At 45.0% G+C, this 14,777-nt stretch overlaps 1 pseudogene; it reads left to right on the top strand.

The window, feature by feature from the left end:
* Positions 1 to 11,317: 11,317 nt before the first annotated feature.
* Positions 11,318 to 14,739, top strand: LOC120222667 (annotated as a pseudogene).
* Positions 14,740 to 14,777: the final 38 nt, after the last annotated feature.

Here is a 14,777-nt window from a genome sequence, read left to right as displayed (position 1 = left end):
ACGATGGAACACTACATGGCAATGAGAAAGAATGAAATCTGGCCATGTGTTGCAACATGGATGGACCTTGAGGGTGTTATGCTGAGTGAAATAAGTCAGGCAGAGAAGGACAGATACCATATGTTTGCACGTATAGGTGGATTAGGGAGAACTTAACGGGGGACCATGGGGGAGGAGAAGGAGAAAAATAGTTGGGGAGAGGGAGGGAGGCAAACCATGAGAGACTCTTGAATGCTGAGAACAAACTGAGAGCTGATGGGGGTGGGGGAGAGGGGAAGGGGGGTGACGGGCATGGAGGAGGGCACTAGTTGGGATGAGTACTGGGTGTTATATGGAAACAAACTTGACAATGAACTACAAAAGAAAAAAAATAATTTTAAAAAATAAAAAAATATTTGCAAATCAATCAAGATACATCACATTAATTTAAAAAAAGGATAAAAACCACAGGATTCCCTCAATAGATGCAAAAAAAATTTGATAAATTATAGCATCCTTTCTTCATAAAAACCCTCAAGAAAGTAGGGATAAAAGGAACATACCTCAACATCACAAAGGCCATATATGGAAGACCCATAGCTAATATCATCCTCAAGGGGGGGAAACTGAGAGTTTTTTCCCTAAGGTCTGGAACACTACAGGGATGTCCACTCTCACCACTGCTGTTCAACTTAGTGTTGGAAGTCTTAGCTTCAGCAATCAGAAAACAAAAAGAGATAAAAAAGTATCCACGTCATCAAAGAAGAAGTCAAACTTTCACTCTTTACAGATGATATGATATTCTATGTAGAAAACTCAAAAGACCACCAAAAACCTGCTAGAACTGATACATGAATTCAGCAAAGTCACAGGATATAAAAATCAACGTGCAGAAATCTGTTGCATTTCCATACACCAATAATGAAGCAGCAAAGAGAGAAATGAAGGAGTTGATACCATTTACAATTGCACCCAAAACCAAAACCATAAGCTACCTAGGAGTAAACCTTACCAAAGAGGTAAAAGATCTGTACTCTGAAAACTATAGAACACTTATGAAATAAACAGAAGGAGATTCAAAGAAAAGGGAAAACAGGGGCACCTGGGTGGCTCAGTGGGTTAAGCATCTATTATTGAGTTGGGTTCAGGTCATGATGTCACCATCATGAGATCAAGTCCTGCATTGGACTCCATGCTGAATGCTGAAACTGCTTTGGATTATCACTCTCCCTCTCTCTCCCCTCCCCCACTCATTCTAACTCTCTCTCTTTGTCTCTCTCAAAATAAATAAACATTTAGGGGCACCTGGGTGGCTCAGTCAGTTAAGCGTCCGACTTCGGCTCAGGTCATGATCTCGTGGTTCATGGGTTCTAGCCCCTCATCGGGCTCTGTGCTGACAGCCAGCTCAGAGCCTGGAGCCTGTTTCAGACTCTGTGTCCCCCTCTCTCTCTGATCCTCCCCTGCTCATTTTCTCTCTCTCTCTCAGAAATAAATAAGACGTTTTAAAAATTTTTAATAAAGTAAAATAAACATTTTAAAAATGAAAAATATTGCATGATCATGGGTTGAAAGAACAAATATTTCTTAGATGTCTATACTACCCAAAGCAATCTACACATCCAATGCAATCTCTATCAAAATAACACCAGTATTCTTCATAGAGCTAGAAAAAACAATTCTAAAATTTGTATGGAACCAGAAAAGACACAATATAGCCAAAGTAATGTTGAAAAAGAAAACCAGGGGCGCCTGGGTGGCTTAGTTGGTTAAGCGTCCGACTTTTTCTTAGGTCATGATCTTGCGGTTTGTGGGTTCGAGCCCCGCGTCTGGCTCTGTGCTGACTGCCAGCTCGGAGCCTGGAGCCTGTTTCAGTCTGTGACTCCCTCTCTCTCTGACCGTCCCCTGCTCACGCTGTCTCGCTTTTTCCTAGAAATAAATAAAACATTTAAAAAAAAAAAGAAAAGAAAAAAAAAACAAACCAAGAGGAATCATAAATCCATACTTCAGGCTGTATTACAAACCTGTAGTCATCAAGACAGTATGGTACTGGCACAAAAAACAGACACATAGATTAATGGAATAGAATAAAGGACCCAGACATGTACCCACAACTATATGGTCAACTAATCTTTGACATAGCAGGAAAGACAGTCTCTTCTTCAACAAGTGGTGCTGGGAAAACTGGACAGAGAAATGCAGAAGAATGAAACTGGGCCACTTTCTTACACCATACACAAAAATAACTTAAAAATGGATAAAAGGACTAAATGTGAAACAGGAAACCAGCAAAATCCTAGAGAAGAACACAGGCAGCAACTTCTTTGACCTTAGCCGCAGCAACTTCTTAGTAGATATGTCTCTGGAGGCAAGGGAAACAAAAGCAAAAATGAATCTTGAGACTTCATCAACATAAAAAGCTTCTGTGCAACAAAGGAAACAATCAACAAAACTAAAAGGCAATCAACAGAATGGGAGAAGATATTTGAAATGACATCAGATAAAGAGCTAGTATCCAAACTCAACACCCCAAAAAATACATAATCCAAGTTGAGAAATGGGCAGAAGACATGAACAGACATTTCTCCAAAGCAGACATACAAATGGCTAACAAACACATGAAAAAATGCTGAACATTACCCATAATGAGGGAAATACAAATCAAACCACAATGAGATACCACCTCGCACCTGTCAGAATGGCTAAAATTTAAAACTCAGGAAACAATAGATGTTGGTTAGGATGTGGAGAAGGGGAACCCTCTTACACTGTTGGGGTGGGGAATGCAAACTGGCGCAGCCACTCTGGAAAACAGTATGGAGGTTCCTCAAAACTTAAATAGAAATACCCTATAATCCAGCAACTATACTATTTATCCAAAGAATACAAAAATACTGATTGAAAGGGTATAGGCACCCCCTATGTTTATAGCAGCACTATCCAAATTGTGAAATGCCAAATTGTGAAAAGAGCCCAAATGCCCATTGACCGATGAATGGATAAAGATGTGGTATATATACAATGGAACATTACTCGGCCATCAAAAAGAATGAAATCTTGCCATTTGCAATAATGTGGATGGAACTAGAGTGTATTATGCTAAGTAAAATAAGTCGGTCAGAGAAAGGAAAATACCTTATGATTTCACTCATATGTGGATTTTAAGAGGTGAAACAGATGAACATAGGGGAATGGATGGAAAAATAAAATAAGATACAGAGAGGGAGGCAAACCATCAGAGACTCTTAACATAGAAAACAAACTGACAGTTGCTGAAGATGAGGAGGAAGGAGGAATGGGCTAAATGGGTGATGGGAAGTAAGGAGGGCACTTGTTGGGATGAGCACTGGGTTTCATATGTAAGAGATGGATGAATCACTAAATTCTACTCCCGAAACCAAAACTACATTATCTGTTAACTAACTTGAATTTAAGTAAAATCTTGGAAGGAAAAAAAGAAATACTAATTTGGGTTGGTCTTTCAACATGTGTTTTTTCCCTGTCAACTCTGAGGAATATTGTTGAAATTGTTTTTTATCATGTCATACTCTCCATTCGTTTTAAAACTACTATTATTAACTTACTGGAGTCTCTTGATTGAGAACCAAACAGATCTTCTCTCCTGCTGCCATCACCTTCTTGACTGTACTACCTCGGGGAAGTACAACTGTAATCATCCACTTTATTGACTAAATTATCCATTTCTATGGTCATATTTTTTTAAGTTTGTTTATTTATTTATTTTAAGAGAGAAAGTGCAAATGGGGGAGGGACAGAGAGAGAGGAAGAGAGGGAGAGAAAGAGAATCCCAAGCAGCTCTGCACTATCAGCTCAGAGCCCAATATGGGGCTCAAACCCACGAACCACCAAGATCATGACCCAAGCCAAAATCAAGAGTCAGACACTCAACCGAGCCAGCCGGACACCCCTCTATGGTCACATTCTTAATTTCCAAGAGCTCTTTCCTATTCTATTCTAGTTCCTATTCTATACACTGTATAATTGTATTTTTGTTTCATATCCTTATGTCTTTTACATACTGTAGATATAATTGATACTAGTGGTAGGGGACCTTTAGGTCTCCTGGTCATCAGCTTTCATGATATCATGACCTTTTATCCATACACCACTTATTTCAGGAGTGACTTAAATTTATCTCTGTCATTTCTGCTAAATGTCCATCTCCCACATGATAGTGCCAGTGTTACATGACCAGGGTCTCACACTTGCTCTTAGTTTTGTATGGAGTCCAGCTGATCCTGAGCCACTGGATTCCTTGAGATGTACAGTGGATGATGGGCTTTAGTTTGATTTGAGCAGATAAGTTACTCTGCCACTTGATGTCCTCCTAGATTCTGAGCTTAACAGCCTCCCAACACAGAACATTCGGAAACATTGCAATAGTTCACTTGCATGGAGTGCACAGTCCTACCCACCTCCTGATGGACAGGGAACCAAGGAAAGACAAGTAAACAAGGCCTCCGAGTGCAAACTTTCTGGTTTTAACCCTGGTTCCACCACCTCCTTATTCCTCTGAATCTCCCTTTCCCTGTCTGTACAAAGGAATCCCCTCTTGGATTTACTTTGATGATTAACTTTGACCTTTTGCATACATCACATGGTGACAATGCCTGAGACATATTCTACTCTTTATACTTACCATCATCATATTGATTATAGCACTTAGATAAGTTTGTTCTTTGTTTTTTTTTTTAGTTTATTGTCAAGTTGGTGTACATATAACACCCAGTGCTCATCCCAACAAGTGCCCTCCTCCATGCCCATCACCTCCCTTCCCCTTTCCCCCACCCCCTTAGCCCTCAGTTTGTTCTCAGCATTCAAGAGTGTCTCATGTTCTTTGTTTTTATAAACCACAATTCAAGAAACATCCTTGAAAATATACTTTTGAAAACAATGTGATTATCTCCTTAAAATAAACTCCTAAAAGAAAATGTCTGTGTTACAATATAAGCAGATGTAGATTGTGGAGACATTTTTCAGAAGAACCTTTTAAAAATTTTATTTTATTTTATTTTATTTTATTTTAATTTTTATTTATTTCTAGGAGAGAGAGAGAGAGACAGCATGAGCAGGGGAGGGTCAGAGAGAGAGGGAGTCACAGACTGAAACAGGCTCCAGGCTCTGAGCTGGCAGTCAGCACAGAGCCCGACGCGGGGCCCGAACCCACGAACCGCGAGATCATGACCTAAGCGAAAGTCGGACGCCTAACCGACTAAGCCACCCAGGCGCCCCGAACCTTTTAAAAATTTTATACCAGTGGGGCACCTTGGTGGCTCAGTTGGTTAAGAATCTGACTTCAGTTTAAGTCATGATATCGTGGTTCATGAGCTTGAGCTCCGTGTCAGGCTTTGTGCTGACAGCTCAGAACCTGGAGCCTGCTTCAAATTCTGTCTCTCTCTCTCCTTCTGCCCATCCCCTGCTTGCACACACACACTCTCTCTCACTCAAAAATAATTAAACATTAAAAAATTTTTTTTTAACTTTATACCAGTTTTCACTACCATCATTCTTTATGATGGTGTATTTTCCCAACCATCTGTTAGACACTCTCATCATCTACCTTCAATCTCCCAAGTTGATAGATTCTAAGTTTTATTCCCATTTCTTATCCACATTCTCATTTTTCTTTATGTATATTTATCACCAATATATTTGTTTGATGTTTCATTGCTTCCTTTCTGAATTGTTTTCTAATATTCTTGATTCTCTTTTCTATTTTCTGTTGTTGTTGTTTTTTTTATTTGATTACAGTTGAAACACACTTTCAACTGTTTACAAAATAGTGATTTGCCACATCATCCAATGATTCCACTCTTGGGTATTTACCCAAAGAAATGAAAACACCAATTCTTTAATAATTTTTTAATGAATTGTAGCTATTTTTAAATATGGAATTGAATAGAGAAGAAACAGCAGCCTCCACATTGGGAACAGGTCTGACACTGACAGCTGGGCCTCAGTGTGGTCAGAAGCTATTCTCCTGGGACATGACCAGTCATCTCACAGGACATCAGCATCACACAAGGACACTCGGAGACCATGACACACTTTGTCTAATTACGGACAAAAACAAGGTACTGTATGACCCACAAAATACCCAACCTCTCCCTGTGCTGCTTAATGTGAGCAATCACTGCTTCTTTACCCTTACTGCTTTATCGTCACTCTGGTCTGTCCTGCCTAGAAATGAGAGATTCACTGAGATGGTCAAGCATGGAATTGCCCACATGTCCTGATGACATGCAATCAGGAGTGTGCCCCAGCTTCCAGAGACTCTCCCCAAAACACCCATCCAAAGCTCATGTCCTTAGAGGTTCCAACACCTTCATATTAAGGTGCCTCATGACCCCAAAGGAATGTGTTCTCTCTCACTGCAACAAGTAATAGATCTAGCTTGAATGCCCACAGCTGCTCCTGGTGGTCTTCGGCTGGAGAACACTGAAGCATGCTACCCTTTTGTCTGTCAAAATTGATTTTACATCTTTTAGTTTGATCATGACATGTTTGTATCTTTGTGCAGAAATTTTGTTTTTCTTTATTATTTTCTTTTCTTTTAATTTTTTTAATGTTTTATTTATTTCTGAGAGAGAGAGACAGCATGAGCAGGGGAGGGTCAGAGAGAGAGGGAGACACAGAATCTGAAACTGGCTCCAGGCTCTGAGCTAGCTGTCAGCACAGAGCCCGATGCGGGGCTCGAACCCAAGAACCGTGAGATCATGACCTGAGCCGAACTCGGACGCTCAACTGACTGAGCCACCCAGGCACCCCTTTATTATTTTCATATCATTATTTTTAAATCATTGGGCCACACTTAGAAAATTCTTCATCCCACAATTGTAAACATTTCATGTATATTTTCACCTTGGTAGAAATGAAGAGCAGAGGGTTTTAAGGGTGAAGGAAAACACAGAGAAATGTCTGTATTTGTGCAAAAGTATGGGGAGGAGCAACAGGTAAAAGATTCTAAGGTGGTAGAATCTAAGATGTACATCTTCTGCTTTAGGATTTTTACAAGTATATAGAGGGCCTACAAGGTATCTCATATATGTTGTGTTCAATAAATCCTCTCATTTGGGCTCAGTGAAGACTTATGTGCCTGCTTATGCTTACCAGGTTAACACAAACAACACCAAGGCATCAAAGGTAATAAAAACTAAAATTACCTCCACAGAAGGGCATTTTTGAACAGTTAATTTGATTTGATACATCATGTTTTGGTTAATCTCTATACACTTTAGCAGTTATAACGCATTATTAATTAAACTTTCAGACTGTATTTTAAGGGTATGTCTCAAACACACATAGACAAATCCATGATTTCTTTTTTTTAAATTTTTTAATGTTTATTTATTTTTGAGAGACAGAGCATGAGCAAGAGAGGAGCAGAGAAAGAGAGAGACACAAAATCTGAAGCAGGCTCCAGGTTCTGAGCTGTCAGCACAGAACCAGATGCTGGGCTCTAACCCACAAACTGTGAGATCATGACTGGAGCCAAAGTCGAATGCTCAACTGACTGAGCCACCCAGGCACCCCAATCCATGACTTCTATATAAAGATAAATTTAATATACATATACCTATGAGTCACACAGTACTTTCTTGAAGAGGATTCTAAAACTAAAAATGTTCTAGATATGTACTGTCTAAATGGAGACCACTAGGGACACCTGGGTTGCTCAGTTGGTTAAGCGTCTGCCTCTTGATTTCAGCACAGGTCTTTATCCCACAGTTGTGGGATCGAGCCCCATGTGGCGCTCTGCACTAACAGCACGGAGCCTGCCTGGGATTCTCTCTGCCCCTCCCCACCTCTCAAAAGAAATTAATTAATTTTTAAAAAGAGTAGTTACTAGCCACATATGGTTACTTATATTCAAATTACTTTGAAACAATTAAAAATGCAACTGCTCAGCACACTAGCCCCATTTCAAGTGCCACCTGTATCTCAAGAGTCACATGCAGTTCGTGGCCACCATGCTGGACAGGGCAGATATAGAACAATTCCTTCATCACAGAATGTTATATTGGACGGTACTGCACTGCATGCTTTGTGGGCCTCAAGTCAGATGCATTAGACACATGTAAAATGTAAAGACCAATATTATTTCTCTTACAGACACAGGAAATCTCTGTCTGGGATGTCAATATATAGTAAGGTTGTGTATCACAAAATCAAAGTCGGTCATGTATGGGTCTGGTGCCTTCAGGCACAAACTGTTCCCAATTACAAAAGGGAAATACCTGCCCCTCCACCTCCCTTCCCAGACTGAGGACACTTTCCAGCAGCAAACTTCCAGGGGGGGGAGTTCTGTTCCAATTGCCCTCAGGGGATAAACTCAGAGCTAAATTATCAGAGGTCAGAAGTCCAGCTCAGAGAAAGGGATTCTGCTAAGTGAAGAGGAGGTCAGGGCAGGGATTAGCTGGGAGACCCTCACAGGGTTTGTTTGTCTGTTTTTTCAATATTTTTATTTATTTCTAGGAGAGAGAGAGACAGCATGAGCAGGGAAGGGTCAGAGAGAGAGGGAGACACAGACTCTGAAACAGGCTCCAGGCTCTGAGCTAGCAGTCAGCATAGAGCCCGATGAGGGGCTCGAACCCACGAACTGCGAGATCATGACATAAGCGAAAGTCGGACGCTTAACCGACTAAGCCACCCAGGCGCCCCGAGACCCTCACAGGTTTATTCAGAGCAGCAGTTCTCAAAGTGTGCTCTGTGGAACACCTGAAGTCACTGAGGCCCTTTCACAGAATCCATGAGGTTTTTTTTTTTTAATTTTTAATGTTTTATTTATTTTTTAATTTTTAAAAATGTTTTATTTATTTCTGAGAGAGAGAGAGAGAGAGGCAGCGTGAGCAGGGGAGGATCAGAGAGAGAGGGAGAAACAGAATCTGTGCTAGCTGTCAGCACAGAGCCCGAAGCGGGGCTCAAACCCACCAACCGTGAGATCATGACCTGAGCTGAAGTCGGACGCTTAGTCGACTGAGCCACCCAGGAGCCCCTGAAAATAGTTTAAACCTCATGGACTCTGAGGCGCTTGGATGGCTCAGTCGGATAAGTGTCCGATTTCAGCTCAGGTCATGATCTCACGGTTGGTGGGTTTGAGCCCCGCGTGGGGCTCTGTGATGACAGCTAGCTCAGAGCCTGAAGCCTGTCTTCCAATTCTGTGTCTCCCTCTTTCTCTTACCCTCCCCTGCTCACACTGTCTCTGTCTCTCTCTCAGAAATAAATAAAACATTAAAAAAAATTTTTTAACTAATTTCATATTGGTACATATACAGTATTTGTCTTCTTACTATGTTGGCATTCACAGTGAGGTAAAACTTGGCCAGAATGGAGGTTATAGGTCCAAACTACAATAGTTGTAATTCTTTACCACTACTTACTTCCATTAAAAAAACAAAAACAAAAACAAAACATATTAGTTTCACTTTAAAACGCCCTTGTTGAAGCCTTAAAAATTATCATCTTTACCAAAATATTCTAAAATCTACATGTTCTTTATTTTTTTATTTTTTACAAAGAGAGTGAAAGTGCAAGCAGGGGAGAGGGGCAGAGAGATAGGGAGAGAGAATCTTAAGCAGGCTCTACACTCAGTGCAGAGCCCAACGTGGGACTCGATCCCACGACCCTGGGACCATGACCTGAGCCCATATCAAGAGTCAGAGTCAGATGCTCAACAGACTGAGCCACCCAGGCACCCCTTATATCCACATTTTAAACATGTGTTACAGTGCTCACTTTGGCAGCACATATACTAAACATGTGTTACATAATCACTTGGGCTATATAGCACTTCTGCTACATCCCTAAGCCCCAAAGGAAAATAATCTCCATGATCTTAACTGGAAAGTTTTGTGTGTGTGTTTCTTTTACAGAATGCCATCTTTACTTGACAGAATGAACGACACAGAAACTTGGGTTATTTAAGCCAGGATATTTGGCAGATGGTTTCTTGAAAAAGGACATGAACTTTTCCCTTCACAAAAATCAGCTCACATGAGACAGCTGGCAGTACTTGTTGCCTTGATAAAAAGTAAGCTCTCGGGGCGCCTGGGTGGCTTAGTCGGTTAAGCGTCCGACTTTCGCTTAGGTCATGATCTCGCGGTTTGTGGGTTCGAGCCCCGCGTCGGGCTCTATGCTGACTGCCAGCTCAGAGCCTGGAGGCTGTTTCAGTCTGTGACTCCCTCTCTCTCTGACCCTCCCCTGTTCATGCTGTCTCTCTCTCTCTCTCTCTCCTAGAAATAAATTAAAAAAAAAAAAAAGTAAGCTCTCAAGGGAAAATCAGGACTTTGGAAAACCTGTGATCCACCAATAAGCCTGACAGCTTTTCATACTGACAAACTTTTCTGTTGGGACTTGTGGTAGTATTAAAACAAATGTGACTTTCTGATAATTTCCATTCTGGTCTAAGCATACTATCTATATCAAATAGTGAAATGACACTTACTTAAAACCAATCATGCATTAGTACAAGATCTGTTCAATGTACAGATGGGCCTACGGATTTAATGTAACACAGAAGGAGACAGTCAATGATGCTGTTTCAGGATCCAGTTTGCAAGTTACTTCAGAGAGAGTACAACTTGTGTAGTTTTAATATAGTGTCAAATATGAATATTCATAATTATCTGAAAAGGTTATGAAACACACTATTCTTATATTTTTTCAAGGTTGTAAACTACTTCAACCAAGCAATACAATAAACGCAGAAGCAAATTTGAACATCCAATGGTCTTCTAATGAGACAGACAAGAAAGAGACCTGCAAAAATGGAAAATACAACAAAATTCACTCCTCACACTACCCTGTTTATTTGGGGAACTGGTTCTTTTTCATGAAGACAGTATTTCTGTTATCATGCCATGGGTTATCAATATGACCATAAATGAATTGATAAATTTTAAACCTGTTTATGGTAAATATTGATATATATAATCCATAGACACACAATTATCCTTGGGATCCTCAGTAATTTGTAAGACTGTATAGACAACCTGAGAACAAAATGTTGAAGAATCACTGACTCACACAGCTCCTGGGCCACGACTCAGGTCGACAGTGTGACAAAGAGCTCTCTGTGAAGTAGGTGAGGGGGTCCAGGCAAAGTCCCAGGTCCCTGGGCCTGGCTCACAGGGTTTCAGGCCCCAGGGCGGTGTTGAGGAGTCCCCATCTCCACTTCTCCCTCTCTACAACCAGTGTCAGGTATTTCTGCCTGGATACTTATGACACGATTCAGTTCACACACCTATTGGTGTCGAGTTTCCGAAGAAGCCAATCAGCGGCACCACGGTTCCCTTTACCAAATCTCTGCACCCGCCCCAGGTACCAGCTGCGACTCACATTCTCTCCAGACCCTGAAGAAGTGCGTCATGATACCCCGAACCATCCTCCTGCTGCTCTCGGAGGCCCTGGCCATGACCCAGACCTGGGCGGGTGTGTGCGGGATCCGGAAGAAAGGGACTCAGGAGCGAGGGGACCGCCCGGCGAGGACTCAGGACCCTCGGGGGAGGCGCCTGTCCGCCGCCCCCACCCGCCCCGACTCCGCCCTGCTCTCCCCTCATCCCCCCCAGCCCCGTGCCCTCCCGACCACCTCCTGGGACCCGGGACCAGCGCTGGGAGGGTCGGACGGGGTCTCATCCCTCCGCGCCCACAGGCTCCCACTCCCTGAGGTATTTCTCCACCGTCGTGTCCCGGCCCGGCCGCGGGGAACCCCGCTACTTGGAAGTCGGCTATGTGGACGACACGCAGTTCGTGCGATTCGACAGCGACGCCACGAGTCCGAGGGTAGAGCCGCGGGCGCGGTGGTTGGAGCAGAAGGGGCAGGAGTGTTGAGACCGGGAGACTCGGAGGGTCAAGGAGACAGCACGGATGTTCCGAGTGAGCCTGCAGACCGCCCTCGGGTAGCGAGTCCAGTGAGCGGGCCATGACCCCTATTCCCACGGGGGCCGGGGTCGCCCCGAGTCTGAGTCCGAGCGCCACCCTGAGTCTGAGGGAAACCTCCACCCCTCCCCTCCCCCACCCGTGGCCGTCCCTCAACCCCGGAGAACCCGCGGTAGCTTTTAAGCGGTTTCACTTTCGGTTTGGACTTAGCGCTGGCCTGTTGAGACTGGGAAGTCTGGGGGCAGACCTCCGGGGCAGGGCTCTGAGGGCGGGGCTGACTGCGGGGGCGGGGTGGGGGCCAGGCTCTCATACCTTACAGGATACGTACGGCTGTGACTTAGGGCCCGACGGGCGCTTCCTCCGCGGCTACAGTCAGTGGGCCTACGACGGCGCGGACTACATCGCCCTGAACGAGGACCTGCGCTCCTGGACCGCGGCGGACACGGCGGCGCAGATCACCCGCCGCAAGTGGGAGGTGGCCGGGGAGGCAGAGCGCTACAGGAAGTACCTGGAGGACAAGTGCTTGGAGGGGCTCCGCAGGTACCTGGAGATGGGGAAGGAGACGCTGCTGCGCGCAGGTACAGGGGCCGCGGGGACGCCTCGATCTCCCCTCCACTAGGGCTGGCTGCCCACGAGGAAGGGAAAGTGGACTCAGAGGCAAAACAGCGCCCCTCGCTGGGTGGGAAGAGGGAGACCCGCCTCGGTGTTCATATTCCTACTAGAGGGTGACTCACCTAGAGGGCGCTTTTCTCTAAAGGACACTGAGGGATCCAGTCTCCCCCTAGGGCGCAGGCTGAGACCATCCCTGATATAACCCATCAGCAGGTCCCTGTGACCTTGGCAGCCACCTGGTGAGCCCTGACCTTCCCTCTCAAGGCCTTGTTCTCCCTGAGAACATCTTTGGAGATCTGACTCCGGGTTTTTTAAGTTATTCACCCTCCACCACAGTCAATGGTGTGGTCCCCACCTTAGACCTGCAGTCTCCTCCCCAGGCTCTCTGCATGATTCCAGAACCTAACAAGGACCAGGAGATCCCAAAAGCTAGACTGGTGTCTCTGTCTTGTGCTTGTTGCCCTGTCCACCTCAGGATGCTCACATGGATGCAGTCTCAGTGGCCTCTAAAGGTAAACCCCAGGGTGCATTTTCTGCTTCTTCTTCCTCAGAATCTCCCAGCACACACGTGACCCGCCACCCCATCTCTGACCATGAGGTGACCCTGAGGTGCTGGGCCCTGGGCTTCTACCCTGCGGAGATCACCTTGACCTGGCAGCGGGATGGGGAGGATCACACCCAGGACACAGAGCTTGTGGACACCAGGCCTGCGGGAGATGGGACCTTCCAAAAGTGGGCGGCTGTGGTGGTGCCTTCTGGACAGGAGCAGAGATACACGTGCCATGTGCGGCACGAGGGCTGCCCGCGCCCATCACCTTGAGATGGGGTAAGGAGGGTTTGGGGTAGAGCCTGGTGTCAGGGAGAGCAGGGCCCTTCTGGAGAAGTTCACAAAGTCAGGACTGAAGCCGGAGGTGTGGGCCCCTCACCTTCCTTCCCTTTCCAGAGCCGCCTCCTCAGCCCTCCATCCCCATCCCGGGCATCATTGCTGGTGTGGCTGTCACTGTCCTTGTGGTCACTGTGGTGGTTGGAGCTGTGGTCTGGAGGAAGAAGTACTCAGGTAGGAACAGAGTGGGGAGATCTGAGTTCTCTTGTCCCGCTGGGGGGTTCCTAGGTAGCACGTGGTCCTGCCTTGTTCCTGGAAAGTCCCATCCACACCATGCACCTGCCCACTCTGGAGCCGTTACTGACCTTCACTCTGCAGCAAAGCACTTGTGAAAATGGACAGATCTTCACTTGTTAGTTCTGGTGATGGGGACCTGATTCCCAGCAGTGATGGGACAAAGAGGAAGGTTCCTGCTGAGATCAGACCTCCAGCAAGTTAGGTGGGCCAGAGACCCCACACCTCTTTCTTCATGTTTCCCCATCCTGTCCTATGTGTTCAGTCAGAATTCTGGAAACTTCATTGTGGACCAGAACTAGGAGGTTGCTGTAGGACCTCATGGCCCAGCTGTCCCAGGTCTCTAGCATGATATTGTCTTCCCACAGGAGGAAAAGTACCAAGCTACTTTCATGCTGCACGTAAGTATAGAGGGGTGATCCCTGAAACCCTAGGGTAGTGTAGGCAGGACCCCATGGGGAGCTCACTCCCTTCCCCCCTATAGCTCCTCTTTTAGTCTCATCTCCTGTGGCTCTGATCATGTCCTGTTTGTTCTACCCCAGGTGATGACAGTGCCCAGGGCTCTGATGTGTCTCCCACAGCTCCTAAAAGTAAGACTCTCGAGGGCCTGAAGTGGGGAGGAGTGGGGGCACTAGGGACACTTTGACATGGGAGGGGCTGTTGAGGATGAGGCACTTATGTGACTGACCTAAATGTCTTCATGATTATTTTTTTGTCACAGTGGAAGGCCAGTGGCCCGTCGTAGACTGAGCAATACAGGATCTATTCGCACTCTCACTTGGTGACAAGAACCCCGACTTCTCTGTCTGCAGATGGTGTCAGAATGTGTCTGTGCTCCTATTAGCATAGTGTGAGACGCAAGAGACTGGCCCACCCTGCTCACCGTGACCCCTCCCCATACTGATTACTGTTCCCTCTCTGATCTGCTCTCCTGTTCCTGCAGAGACAGGGCTGGACCGTCTCCATCCTCATCTTTATTTCATGTTGGATAGAGTACTGACGCGTTACTTCCCTATTGAAAATGAGAATCCAGATATGAATCTGTGTTTTTAAATTCTGGGTATATGGGGGTGATGAGGAAATAAAAGAGATTTGTAAAGTTGCAACAGAAAGTAAATAAAGCACTGAGAACCTTCTAGACCCGCATGTTTGCTATGCTGTGTCTGTTACAGGT

The sequence above is a fragment of the Hyaena hyaena genome, unplaced genomic scaffold (assembly GCF_003009895.1).
Source record: "Hyaena hyaena isolate Hyena2069 unplaced genomic scaffold, ASM300989v1 scaffold_906, whole genome shotgun sequence".
In the NCBI taxonomy this organism is placed as follows: Eukaryota; Metazoa; Chordata; class Mammalia; order Carnivora; family Hyaenidae; genus Hyaena; species Hyaena hyaena.
The sequence above is the reverse complement of the archived record's forward strand: the minus strand, read 5'-3'. Positions and strand labels throughout refer to the sequence as shown.